The sequence below is a fragment of the Lissotriton helveticus genome, chromosome 5_1 (assembly GCF_964261635.1).
Source record: "Lissotriton helveticus chromosome 5_1, aLisHel1.1, whole genome shotgun sequence".
NCBI lineage: Eukaryota > Metazoa > Chordata > Amphibia > Caudata > Salamandridae > Lissotriton > Lissotriton helveticus.
The window spans coordinates 2,076,196,285-2,076,210,878 of NC_136065.1; the positions used below are offsets into that span (position 1 = coordinate 2,076,196,285).

Below are 14,594 nucleotides of genomic sequence, written 5' to 3' on the forward strand. Positions count from 1 at the left end.
GTAGGCGATAAAGCCGGAAAAATGCTGGCATGGTTAGATAAGAGAGGAGGGAGCAATAGAGGAATACAAAGGCTACACACGCAGGACGGACAGCTGCAGACACATCCGGAAGAAATAGTGCGCACCCTGGCGCGACATTTTCAAGCGATATATACCCCGGAACACAACATTACCGCCTCGGCAGCATCCATCTCACTCGAACACATTGATATCCCCAAGCTCACACAGGAAGCAACGCGAGAGCTGGAGGTTGACCCGACTGAAGATGAAATTCAGTTGGCGATACAGGCGTTGCGGTCAGGTAGAGCGCTGGGCCCTAACGGATTACCCGTGGAATGGTATAAATCGATGGCATCCGTCCTCAGTAAACCACTCCTAGACATGTATATGGAGAGCCGGGATAAGGCGGAGTTACCACTAGACCAGCGTACAGCCTCAATTGTAGCCATACCAAAGCCGGGTAAGCCCCGACCGAATGCGCCTCATACCGTCCAATTTCCCTCCTGAACGTGGAGGCCAAGGTTCTGGCAAAGTTACTAGCTTGCCGTCTGACGCAACACCTGCAGGCACTGATCCACCCTGACCAGTCGGGCTTTATGCCTCACAGGAGTACGGCACTGAATCTCAGGCGGGTCCATGGGGTCCTGGCACGTGCACACCTTCTCTCCGAAAGGGCAGTGATTCTCTCCCTTGATGCCAAAATGGCTTTCGATCTAGTAGAATGGGAGTACCTTTTTGCGGTCCTGACACGTATGGGGTTTGGACCGAAGTATGTCGCATGGATACGACTACTCTACACAAAGCCAGTGGCGCAAGTGGTAGTGAACGGCCACATCTCACACACATTCCCGCTGGGACAGGGGACTAGGCAGGGGTGCCCACTGTCGCCATTGCTTTTTGCGCTAGTGCTGGAGCCCCTGGCAATTTTGATTAGAACAACGCCATTGCTTAAGGGCATCGCGTGGGAGGATGGATGGGAAGACAGACTCTCCTTATATGTGGATGATATGCTTATTTACATGGTTGACCCCGACAACGGAATCCCAGCCCTGCTGAATCTCTGCAACACACACGGGAGGTCGTCAGGTTATACCCTGAACTGGTCCAAATCGGTGATATACATACTGAAGGGTCCGGAACCGAGGTTGCAGGCGGACTGCCCCCTGGCACTGACGTCGCACTCCTTCAAATATCTGGGCATCAACATTACAAATAATGCCACAGACTTCTTTGACGCAAACTTAAAACCGCCTTTAGAGCGCCTACGTGCAGACGTAAAACACTGGGCAACCCTGCCGCTAACCCTCCTCGGGAGAGCAGCTTTATATAAAATGATGGCGCTCCCCCGGTTCCTCTACGTGCTAGAAAACACCCCGTATCTTGTCGCGCCACGATACTTCAAACAAGTAGCGGCTTTAGTCTCGAACCTGCTGTGGAATAATGGCCCGGCACGTATAGCTTATGACAAGTTGGTGAAAAGTTGGTATGAGGGAGGCATTGCTCTACCTAACGTTCAACTGTACTACTGGGCAGCCCAGCTTAAAATCGTTAATCAGTGGATCCACGCCCCGAGAACCGACCCGGCATACAAGGCGGACTGGTCACAGCTGGGGACAGAAGGCATGCTTACGGTACTATATGACAAGCCGCACGTCAGGAGACTGGTGGGACCGTCGCAGCACACGGCGGCCCTGTGGCATGTCGCACTAGCACGGTTGGGCTGGAGGGGGAAGATCACCAAAATGACACCGCTGTGGGACACGAGGTCTCTGGGGAACCTCAGATCATGTAAAGGATTTACACAATGGGACTACATAGAAATCTCCACGGTTGGGGACCTGTGGGACAAAGGAACGGTGATTTCCTTTCCACAGCTCCAGCAACAGTATGGCCTGAGCCCCACCGAAACATTTCGATATGTACAAATTCGGCACGCACTGCTGCAGGCTATCCCAGCGGGCACTGACATACCGGAATCCTCGCCGCTAGAGGATAGACTACTGACTGACTTTATGCAACAGAGCGCAACTTCCCTCACATATAAAAACTGGTCAATAACCTAGAAGATCCCACGTTGAAACTTGAAGAGAAATGGGTTGGAGAATTGGGCGGAGTTGATGAGTCAGAGTGGAATGAGGCCCTGGCCTCCCCGAGAGAAGTTGGCATCTCAGCTAAATTTAGGTTAGTGCAACTGAAAATTTTACTACGCATTTATTACACTAGGACGCTACTTCACAAAATACATAGAGCACCCCACCCCTTTTGTCTTAGAGGTTGTGGGGAGGAGGGGACACTGTTTCATACATTGTGGGACTGCCCCAAGATACAGGAATTCTGGAGGCAGGTATATGCACTGTCTCGCAATCGCTTAAGCTCTCAGTACTACCTGAACCTCGCAAATGCTTGTTAAACATCTGGGACCCCAATGATCTGGATAGATACGGGCTGCTATGGGCCACTCTAGCCATTACTGTAGCGAAACGGGATATTGCACAGAAGTGGGGGGCACCGGAACTTCCAACAGCAAGCAGGTGGGCTAAAAATATGGACGTGCTGATGGTAACGGAAAGGGCGGTATATGTGCTCAGAGCATGCCCCCGCAAATGGAACAAGGTGTGGGCAGCATGGAATGTGTATAGGGGAGAGCTCTGTGAACCCCTGCCAGAAGGAGAAGACCTGGACTCAGAAGGGGAGGATGAATAGACCAATGGGTGTTGGATCGCTCGGCTTCCGAGAACGAGTTAATTACCATTCTGTACCTGATTTACTGGCGGGGAGGATGAGGGACTGATGGTATAGCTGTCAACTTGATGGACAAAAGTGCAGAATATCAACTTGTGATGACTCATGTTAGTGTTAAATGTTAATGTTATGAAAATTAGACTACTGTAACACAGGATGTAGAAGACATATACATTGTGCTGCAAACATTGACATATGGATGCATAGTTAAAACCATGTAGCTTACTGTTTAAGTAATATTCACTATATGAACCGAATGTACTATGGATATGACACATTTTATGTGAACAGATAATTGATTGTTGGACTACGGTTCACATGTTATTTTGAATGTGATTCACATGCCTTCATGTCAATAAAAACAAATTTAAAAAAAAAAAAAAAAAACAATGAATGCAAAATAAATACCAATAAATAAATAAACATACTTAATGAATTACAAATAAATTACTTCCCACCCTATTCCCCTATAAACCCACAACCCACTACATAAAATAAATTAATTAAATTAACATAATTATCAATTAACCAATTAATAAAAATTCATTACAAATTAAAGATTCATTAATTACCAAATAAACATTAATTAACAATTAATTCTAAAAGAATACCAATAAATAAATTAACACATTTAATTAATTACAATCAAATTACTTTCGACCCTATTCCTCTATAATTTCACAACCCGCTACGGAAAATAAATTAATAAAATTAACATAATTATCAATTAAGAAAAATTGATTAACAATTGAAAATGAATGACCAATTAATAATTAATTAATTACACATTAATAATTAATTAACAATTAATTCAAAATAAATACCAATAAATAAATTAACACATTTAATTAATTACAATGAAATTACTTCCCACCCTATTCCCCTATAAACCCACAAACCGCTACAGAATTAAATTACACGAAAATTAAATAACATAAAAAATAAACCTAAAAAAATGTGATATTAATAAAAATTCGATATATCTTAATTACTAAATACTAAATACTTCGATATTTTAACTTTCTATATTTTAAAAATCGATATTAAATTACTTACCTTCAAAACGATATTTTCACCACTATATTCTGTCCATTCGATATTTTGTCCATTCTATATTTTTACTTCGATATTTGTGCCATTCTATATTTTTGAATCGATATTATGTCTGTATACCGAAGATGACATATTCGAAAAAGACTTCACTTTGAAAGAAAAAGCATTGGAGAGTAGCGTCAACAAACCATCCTTAGCCCGACCAGCAGGTGACGGTACAGCAGAAGTATGAAAGGTGCGGTACCCATTCAAGAATATTGGATCTATTTCCCAACGCACTTGAAGACACACTATATCAGTAGATGTCAACAAAGTCAGCCAGTCCATATTAGACCTCTTTTGATTATAACATAACCTGCAATATTCCAAGAAATAGCCGCTTTAGATCCCGAGAGATTCTCTCAGGGTTGTGAACTCTTGGACAAAATTAAGGTGTCTTGATGGCTGGCTGATGTCACACTAGAATTTATATGAGAAGTACACGAGGGAGACAGCTTTTGTGGATCTAAAACACTGTCCACACTAGGTAATATAATCTGAGAGTCCAGTCAATCACAAGCGGACAGACCTTCTAGAGCAGCAAATCTATTCCTTAAAGGAAACAACGAGACTAGGAGGGGAGGAGGTTGATGAAACAGGATGGCCTCCAAGAAACATTTGAACTAACAGTAGATAGCAGTGGTGAAGAATGGGGTTTATAAAAGAAACCTAAAGGTAGAGCAAACATTTCAGAGTGAAATGATGGCATATTTGGTAAAACAGATAATAGTTCACCCACTATATGATGGTTATCAAAGTTCACTATGATACAGTCTCCTTTGATACTTTAGGGAGCTCTTCCTACCCAAGAAACCCTCCTAGCCATAATAATATTATGGAAGGCATTGACATTTTTGGCTAGGCACTTAGATAGCCAATGCTTAGATTTATTTATTAGCTGCTCCGTATTTTCTATCATATTTGATTTCAGTTCTGGGGTATTAACCAGGACCATAACATATGGACAAGCAGCTGGGGGGAGATCTAATCTTGACTTAGGCTTCCCACTTTCATCTTAGTGCTGAGAGGCTCTGGTTCCTAAGCACAATGAATCTGACCTTCCCTCCAAACAAGTTATAGGTACAGATGGAATTGTATGTGGGCAAGGGGCTTTCGGACTGATATGTGTTTGTGGTTCACCATGTAGCGTTAAGCAACCAGTATTTTCATGATTACCTTGTGCCTGTATCTGTGTCCTACTGTTGTTTTTGTCTACATTGGCTCTCAACATTTTGGTAGAATCGCGGACAGAGCCGGGAAAGACTGGAGGAAGCCCTGTTGTTTGTCGTAGGGCATTGGTTCCCAGGCTATCAGTGGTAACATTTGGCCTATCAGGCAGCATAGAGGAGACCTTGTCCAATTGGGGATTGGGTCTAGCTACATTAGTTAGCATAGCAGTGTCAGAAGGGGCTGACTTGAGAGATGAGAAGCCTCAAGAGAATATAGTTTTTCCTCTATTTTAGACACTTTATACAATATAGAGTCTAGTAATGCAGACAACATAGAGCCCCATTAGGATGGCGGGTGGGTTTTGTCTGCCCGCCACCCTTGCAGAAAACGAGACCGCCCGCCTTAAGGGCGGGGGTCCCAATTTTTGCATTAGGATGCGCCCGCCACAGTGGCGGGCGCATTCCCCCATTTTTAACATTGTGGCGGGCGGTGCTCACTGCACCGCCCGCCACAATGTTAAAAAGGAATGCGCGCATTTGCATAAACAAAGGGGCAGGCAACGCGCAGTGCCTGCTGCTTTGTTCATGCAAATGCTGGGGGGTACCACAGGTACCCCCCCGTGTGCACCCCCCACCCCTCCTTCACTCTGGGGGCCCACAGGGGGCCCCCAAAGTGAAGACCGCATGCTTTTCCGTGGCGGCGAAAGGCATCCGATTTGGCCCATACTAATATGGCTGGCGGTGTCTATGAGACACTGCCACCATATTAATCCTTTTCCGCCCCGGCCGCAAGGCGACTGGGACGGAAAAGTGGCGGACAGTCTTTCCGTCCGCCGCTGTCCCCTGGCCATACTAATATGGCGGGGGGCATTCGGGAGTGGATGTCGGGCGGATTGCCGCCGCCAGGCCGGCGGTGGCTACCGCCAGCCTGGCGGGGGCAATCCGCCCGACATCGTAATGGGCCCCATAGTTCTAATCTTTCCATTAAACCAATGTTACAAGAATGATCAGTCCCCACAGCTGGTTAGTTAATAATTTCATTTTGTCTAGAAGTTCTGGTAGATCTAGTAGTTCTTAATTGTGATGATGGTCCTGTGTCCAATCTCTTGCACCCGGTATCTTTCTCCTTACAAACCCAATTTAGTGTTTTTTGTCTTAAGGGGCCGCCTCCCTTTCTTTTTTTAGATTTTGCATCAGAATAGTCATTTTCCACTTGGTTGGACATTAATTGCTTCTGAGTTATGTTGCAGTCCTGATCTATTTGGGTGGTAGGTAAAGATGGATCACTGCTGAAGCTGTGGCAGAGCTCATATCATCTACTAATTGGCCAGGAATCAGTCAGTCAATGGTTAGAGTCCCTCCACCCAGAGTAGAACGTTTTTGCATAATCAGGGTATCCAGAGAAAGCCTTCTCTCAGTAAGTTTGATTTCATGAGCTAGGACAGATTCAGCCCTTGTTAAAAAGGCATCCAGGGTTCCGACATGTCCACACCTCATTTTGCCCTTGGTGATACTAGTAACCCTGTTTCGGGTTCGGTGTGCAATTTCCCCAACAGTGCAATGAATGTCTTAAAATCTGCAAATTGTAAGAACAAGCGAGGTCCAATGCCTCCCTACCTTTGCCTTCAGGGTACAGTAATCACTTCCTTGTGGTCCAGCGTTCTCCAACGGGAAGCCAAGAGGGCAGGCCCAGCCCTGCCTCTTCTGGCCCCTGACAGGCGCGGCCCGGGCACGGCCGCGCGCCCCACGATGCAGGAGTCCGCGAATCCTTTTATGCGCCGCGGGCGCGTTGGTGTGGTCACAGCGCCTCCTGGCGTAATGGTCGGCGGGGGCTGAAGTCCCCTGCTCTCCCCTGGAAAGTGACTCTGTGCTCAGTGCAAAAGATGCTGAAAATGGGATCCCGCGCTGCGGGAGTCCAGGAATCCTTTTCTGCGCCACGGGCGCGTTGGTGTGGTCACAGCGCCTCCTGGTGCAATGGTCGACAGGGGCTGAAGTCCCCTGCTCTCCCCCGTAAAGTGCCTCTGTGCTCAGTGCAAAAGATACTGAAAACAGCCCCCCGTTTTAACACATATAATAAACATACAAACAATCCTTATTCAAAAAAACATACAACACACACATATAAAATATAAACTAAAATACAAAACATTAATAAAAAATCGATATTTTTAACAACTATATTTTTGCAAACAATATTAAACACTTCGAGATTTTTTTATATCGATATTACTTACCTAAAACCGATATTATTGACAACAAGAATTTGTCTGTCGATATTCCTGACCCACGAAATTTTTTAAACAATATTTGTGCAATTCGATATTTTTTACTTGATATTCTGTCTCTGCAACCTTTATAACAAAAGGATACTTCCTTTTCAGAAATGCATGGGAAAGAGAACTAGGATGGCTGGTCCTTGACTAATGGATGGATATTTTCATTAGGACAAATAACTTTGCAGGGCATGCAGGGTGAAGAAAGACCAATTTTTAAGATTCTATATTGATGGCAGTAGATACTGGGCCAGCTAGCTTACATCAAACACTCTGGATATACGACGGGCCTGTTGTGGTCCTGCCCTCGCCTGACAATCTTCTGTAAGGAGGTACTAAAGGAAACCGAGGGAGCCAAAGGATCACCATTAGCAGACTACCCGGGGGTCATACTGCAGAATACCCGGGGGTCATACTGAAAAGGGAGCTTGTGTGAAACTATCTAACCTCTTAATGCCCAAACAATTCAAATCATATCACATATGCTCCTAGAAGCAAATAATCTATTTTAGCAGGGTGGCACTTCTAGGTACTGAACCACAGAAGGTAGGATACAGAAATACACTGTCATAAGAGTCTATGGGTCTTGAAGATCCTTGATAAATCTATTAAAAAACTATATTATGTGACAAATGGTGATGCAGCTTCATTATAGAAAAGAAGGGAAACACATTGGCAACTTGAAAAGAATTAATGTAGCAGGAAGGAAGCTGAGTAAGTCCTTGATTATAAGGAGTGGGCTAGGAAAGGGGAAAGGATTGGATCTGAGGTTGGAAAGTAAGTCGATGGGGGAATGGGGAATGCTGAATATAATTTAGTTGGGAACTGTAAAAATATTGTCAAAATGCCAATAAAAAAGTCTTGCAACCTAAAACAAATTAGGAACGATGTTTTCTATAACAAGAGACGTTATTTCTAATTATCTTTGTCATTTGACCAATGCCCACATCTTCCTTTCAATCGAGCAACAAATGTATACATTAATGTATACATTTATTGGTTTGTGATTGGATCAATTAATGCTATTGATTTCCTTTGATGAATGAATCCTAGAAGGATATTTGTTGCTTCATTGTATTGCGTATCCCATCCATCTTTGGTCTGAGGTTAGCTCCTGTAGTTGTAATAACATATCTCCCTTTCGGCATTGCAGTAAATAAACTTTTGATTAGGTCCTGGGTGGACCTCTGAAATATCATGCTATGACATTCATCCAGCTCTTTTTTGGGTCTTCTTTATTTCAGATGGCAGCCAAGAATGCTCACTTGCAATCCTTCAAGGGAGACCAGAAACATGACATCTCGACACTCACAAGCCGAGAGTGGACGATGTTGCCAAAGGAGGGACATGCATACTATTCTGTCACTGCGCAGCAACATCATCCATCCCCAGAAAATAAAAAAAACGAAAACATTACTTTCTGGCTTGAGTCTGTATCTTTCCGTGGTTTGTAGGTGTTAGGTCCAATATACCTTGGAGTTCACACCTCATCCTTTTTTCTGCTTCTAAACCCTTGTTATTTTTAATCTGTTTCTAAATAGCTTCTCCTATTTGCACAAGATTTCATTGATCAGGACATAGTTTCACATATTTAGCACTGTGAGATTTTCACTTCTTCCAAATACACTAAGGTACAGTTGGAACTAGGTGGTCAGGTGCAGTAACCATATATTACACAGTCATGGGTCTAGATTGGTAACCTAATGGCGTAGCATTCTCTACAGGTTGAGCTGCCATGTTCATTAGTGATTCTGCCTTTTCAATCCATGGATCTGGGATGAAATCCACTACTAAATTTCTTAAGCTGAGCTATTAACCAATAACTGTCCCCTGATATGCACTAGTCATGGTCATATTGCAGTCCGTCTTAGGTCCATCATTTCCAACATTGGTAACTTATACAAAGAGGATGTCTCTTTTAGCCATAGCATTAATCAGAACAAAACTTGCTTCAGTCTAATACTGGCTGCAATACCTGAATACCCAATTCCACCCTCACTTGCTTAAGTGAATCCTTTTGCACAAACGCAGAGCCCCCTTACAACAATTTTCTTCTCCTTATATACATCTTTTACAATTCTCATTGAGAAACACTCACGTGGGTTCATAAGCTGATTAGAAGGCTAGCAACTTGCATTAAAAGCCAATGTGGAGTTCTCGATTTGCAACATCCATGTAATTGAATTTGCAAACTTAAAAATCCCCCAAAATCAAACTTTGTTACCTGTTCTACGGGCCACAGATGAATGAACTCTATATTACCTCCTTGGTTTACACCTTGTACCTAAAATCATTATTTTTTGTTTTGGTTTTATGTTGTAACTAAGCGGTCTGATGTAGGGAGGATCGCCACTGCACGCATGGCAGTGGATATTCACCCATGCAAAACAACAGTTGATGGACAGTATGCAGAACAATGTCATACATTCACCCCAGTACAGAGATCTGGGCCTAAATCCATCGTTTTTTTGCACTCCACACCACCCCAGTTCAGACATGGCCATATGCAAATCAGCCTTGACCCTGTGCCTCATGGGAACAGTCCAGCCCGAACTGCCAAGCCATGTCTTTCCTGGACCGGAATCAAGCATCCTAGGACCGGTTTCTGGCTATCAGCGGTCTTCAGCCAGGATAGCTTGACTCCAGTGGTGTGGAGAGCATGGGACTCACGTCTGAGCATACCCATCCCACTCGGTTCACCCCGAGTGGCGGGTATGCTCAGACGTGAGTCCCGTGCTCTCCATGCCACTGGAATCAAGCTATCCAGGCTGATGAGGGCTGAAAGCCCGAAACCGGTCCTTGGATGCTTGTTTCCAGTCCAGGGAGGACCTGGCTTGGCAGTTCTGGCTGGACTGTTACCATGGGGCACAGGGTCAAGACTGATTTGCATATGGCTGGGTTCAAACTGGAATGGCATGGTGAGCAAAAAAACGATGGATTTAGGCCCAGATCTCTGTACTGGGGTGAATGTATGACATTGTTCTGCATTCTGTCCATCACCTGTTGTTTTTGCATTTGTCACCCAGAGTGGAATGGGTATGCTCAGACGTGAGTCCCATGCTCTCCATGCCACTGGAATCATATCCAGGCTGATGAGGGCTGAAAGCCCGATACCGGTCCTTGGATGCTTGTTTCCAGTCCAGGGAGAACCTGGCTTGGCAGTTCGGGCTGGACTGTTCCCATGGGGCACAGGGTCAAGACTGATTTGCATATGGCTGGGTTCAAACTGGAATGGCATAGTGAGCAAAAAAACGATGGATTTAGACCCAGATCTCTGTACTGGGGTGAATGTATGATATTGTTCTGCATTCTGTCCATCACCTGTTGTTTTTGCATTTGTCACCCCGAGTGGGACGGGTATGCTCAGACGTGAGTCCCGTGCTCTCCATGCCACTGGAGTCAAACTATCCAGGCTGATGAGGGCTGAAAGCCCGAAACCGGTCCTTGGATGCTTGTTTCCAGTCCAGGGAGGACCTGGCTTGGTAGTTCGGGCTGGACTGTTCCCATGGGGCACAGGGTCAAGACTGATTTGCATATGGCTGGGTTCAAACTGGAATGGCATGGTGAGCAACAAAACGATGGGTTTAGGCCCAGATCTCTGTACTGGGGTGAATGTATGACATTGTTCTGCATTCTGTCCATCACCTATTGTTTTTGCAGTGGAGATTCACCCTACATCATACCCGCCCGCCACCCATTTCCTCCCGCCATATTAGTATGGCGAGGGGACCCCGGCGGACGGAAAGACCACCCGCTGGTTTTCTGCTGGTTGACCAGTCAACCGGGCGGAAAAGAGGTTAGATATGGTGGCGTTGTCCGCTAGACTCCGCCATCCATATTAGCTTGGGCAGCGGTGCATGGCTTTCCTTGACGGAGACCCCGCCATGGAAAGCCATGCGGAGTCTGATTTCGGGGGCCCGTTGCGGGTCCCCTAGGGTATTGGGGAGGGTGTGGGGGGTGGATTGAGGTGGCAGGCACCGTGTGGTGCCTGTCACCTTGTGCATGACAATGCACACAGTGCATTCCCAGCATTGTGGCGGGCGGTGCTGTGAGCACCGCCCACCTCAATGCTGGGAATAGAGGATGCCACCGCCACGGTGGTGGTAGCCTCCTAATCGCCCATGCGGGACCACCGCACCACTGGCGGGCGGTCCCAGCACCGCTAGGGTGGCGGGCGGACAAAAGTCTCCCCACCATCCTATTAAGCCCCTAAATACTTTTCTGTGGAATAGTTAGTAAACCCTCAATGAACTTGTGCACCGCTATCTCCCGGGTAAGCAAAACCGCTTTATGTGCAAACAACACAATAGGTATATTGGCATTTTCTGTTTGGGACAGACTAATATTAGATTTAGGACAGTATATGCCCTTGTCTGGCCCTGCTGTTACTAGAATAGGTTCCTTCGTATTTGGCCACCTGCTGTATTAGCTATGTGCATAAGATTTAAAAAGTGATCTAAACCAAAGACACTCCTTCAGTTACCATTGCATTTCACTATATCGCCCAAATCATAAAATTAAATGCTGTTTTCAGCTCAATATAGGTTCAATACAGTCTTGATATACGTAATAAGACAACATTCAAGACAATTATAAATAGTCTAATGTACTGATCCAGAGTTCTAACTCCTTTGTGTAAAAAAAAAATCTTGATAATCCAACTGGATGAACTCCACACCTACCCAGTCTTGCCACACCTACCAAATGATTTGCCAGCAGTGACCTGTGGGGATGACCGCGAATCACTTTCCACTTTTAGAATAGTTGTAAATTAACATTGTCATAAAACGAAAACATCATGGACTAGGATGAACACCAAATTTTGCTATAGAATGCTGCACTTCGAAAATGAGCTCAAAACAAACAATTTGCTGGAAAGGTGACAACGATCCTTCAGTAATTTTATTTAAACGTGCCACATGTCTATTCAAAAATCTATAACAGCATTTAAAATTTTAAAAAGAATTTAGAAAAGCAGAATTATTATCATGACAGCTAAAGGAACGAGGCAAAATATGCTTGGGCGAGGTCATTAAAATCGAAGGTAGAATTGTACTCTGTACAGCAGGGAGTAAAGAACCAGCAAACACAAATATTATACAATGAATAATATCTTCTCCATGACGAGCACATGCCCAGGAAAGCAATATCTCCTGGATATAAGAAACTCCTCCATAACCGACCCAATACTCTAGTTTGACTCCGAGAGCAGTGGGAGAGGGATTTAGGGGGGGATGGAGGACAAGGAGTGGCAGGTGGCACTGGCGTCACCACGGGAGGTGTCCATCAGGGCAAGATTCCACCTTGAACACCTAAAAATGTTACGTTGGAGCTATTACGCCTGCACCACCTTGGCACAGATGGGCAAGGCGACATCACCACTGTGTCATCGAGGCTGCAATCAGAAAGGGACTTTTTTCCACATGATCTGGGAATGCCCACCCATCCAGAATTATTGGTGCACCGTGATAGCTTGTTTGAAGGAGGTATGTGGGGGTGACGAGAGGGCCTCTGCTAAGTGGTGTTTACTCAATGTATGGGAGGCCACGGATCTCACCGACGTGGACCAAATATTTATGACCATGGGGTTGAAGGTAGCGAAATGTACATTGCGCTTGAATGGAGACCCACCCAAGGGCCCCGTACAGGAGCTCGAAAAAGGGGCATGGATTGGTGTATGTTGGCGGAGAAGGCCATCTATGAAGGGAGAGGTTGACCTAAGAAATGGGTCAAGATTTGAGGGGAAGTGGAACAATTTTAGAGGTGGCATATGCACTATTCCTGTCTCTCCTAATTCTAATATCCTCTGTTTGGGACCGCACGCGGACAATGGGCTCCAGTGACCTGTGGGTGGGCGAGGTGGCGAGACAGGTAGAATTACATGACTTTGTATGCATTCAAGAATACCGGAATGTGCTTTAATGTTCTGATTATTATTCTATGTTTCTGCTTTACTTTAAATAAAAAGATTTTTTTGAAAAAAATGTATATCTCTTACCTTGACAACTATATGATAACAATAACTTATGTTCTGTCCTTCAGGATGACAGTTAACACATCCCCTGACAATGGCTTTCATGCAGACACACCACCTATAGTAGGGATCCGCCTCCTTTTGCACAGTCATAAGGAGGGCCGCAGAAGTACTGGATCTTGTATTATCAACCACTGAGGTCAAGACCAGTGTCCTCACGGGAGTCCTACATCTAGGACAGGCATCACATTCTATTTAATGAGGCCCCCACAAACACACTAGTAGCCACCTGGGATAAGCCAGATTCTGGCCCCCAGTTAATAGGCAGATTGCAAGGCTGCATAACCTGGAGCCAGGGGACTCTTCTTTGTTCCTGCAATATCCTACGCCAGACACCTTAGTAGTATGGGCCTCCACCAGCATGCAAAAGACATATACATTCCCGACCGCCCTGTCTGAGTTGAAACGCATGGAGGCATTCACAAAACGTACGTTCTCTTCGTTAGCCTGGCCATCTCCTGGGGAGATACGCACATGCGGTATGGTACAGGGTGGTGAACATCTTGCCAACCATCCTAGAAGAGACAAGGGCCACCTTCACATGCCTCATTCAGGGTGGCCAGGACACAACAAAGTCTGGACACTACTGACTGTCTGAGTAGGCCACTTCATTGTCTCTCAAGTTGGATATATGTATTACTAAACAATTTTCTTTGTTTTTGATCATATACAAACTATTTTTGATAAATATTCAGATGCTCATTGGTGACACTGTTATGACTTGAATTGAAGGTGCTTCTATAATCTGATTATCAATTTTTAAGTATTATTCTTGCATCAATTTATATGTTGGAATTATATACATTAAATCAGGTTTTTGTCATTGTTTTGCATTGAGAGAAATTTATATTGTGAAGTATGCTGTTTTTAAACTTGCCATGTAACAGTACAGGCATTATGCATTGTAGATTTTTTGACAATTTGTATTAGTAAAGGTTTTTTCTAAGATATATTTATGTGATCACTTGGCCTTTTTCATTATCATTCAGCAATTATGTTACATAATGGCAAGTAGAATAATAGTTTCCTAGGGATTTGTTATGTAGAATTGTATTTTCCCTGCCCTGGGAATAGTTATAAGTAGCAGGAAGTCCGTATATACACATTGGATAGCCAATCCTGCCAGCACCTACCCCCTCTCCTGTGTAGCTGTGTGGGAGAAATACACAAAGGCCTCCTGCTACGTACACCTAATCATGTGACCCAGGAAGGTACCAAATGGTTAGGACAACAAAATCCCCACTTTCTAAAAGTGGCATTTTCAGAATTGTGATTTAAAATCCA

The 14,594-nt window shown here is 44.6% G+C and overlaps 1 long non-coding RNA gene across 2 annotated transcripts in view; it reads left to right on the top strand.

Moving 5' to 3' along the window:
• The window catches only part of LOC144756316 (uncharacterized), a 255,827-nt gene extending 247,058 nt beyond the window's left edge, over positions 1–8,769 (top strand). For both annotated transcript variants that reach the window (XR_013595123.1, XR_013595124.1), the window contains exon 3: positions 8,521–8,769. This is a non-coding gene — a long non-coding RNA (uncharacterized LOC144756316). The remainder of the gene's footprint in view (positions 1–8,520) is intronic.
• The last annotated feature ends 5,825 nt before the right edge of the window (positions 8,770–14,594 follow it).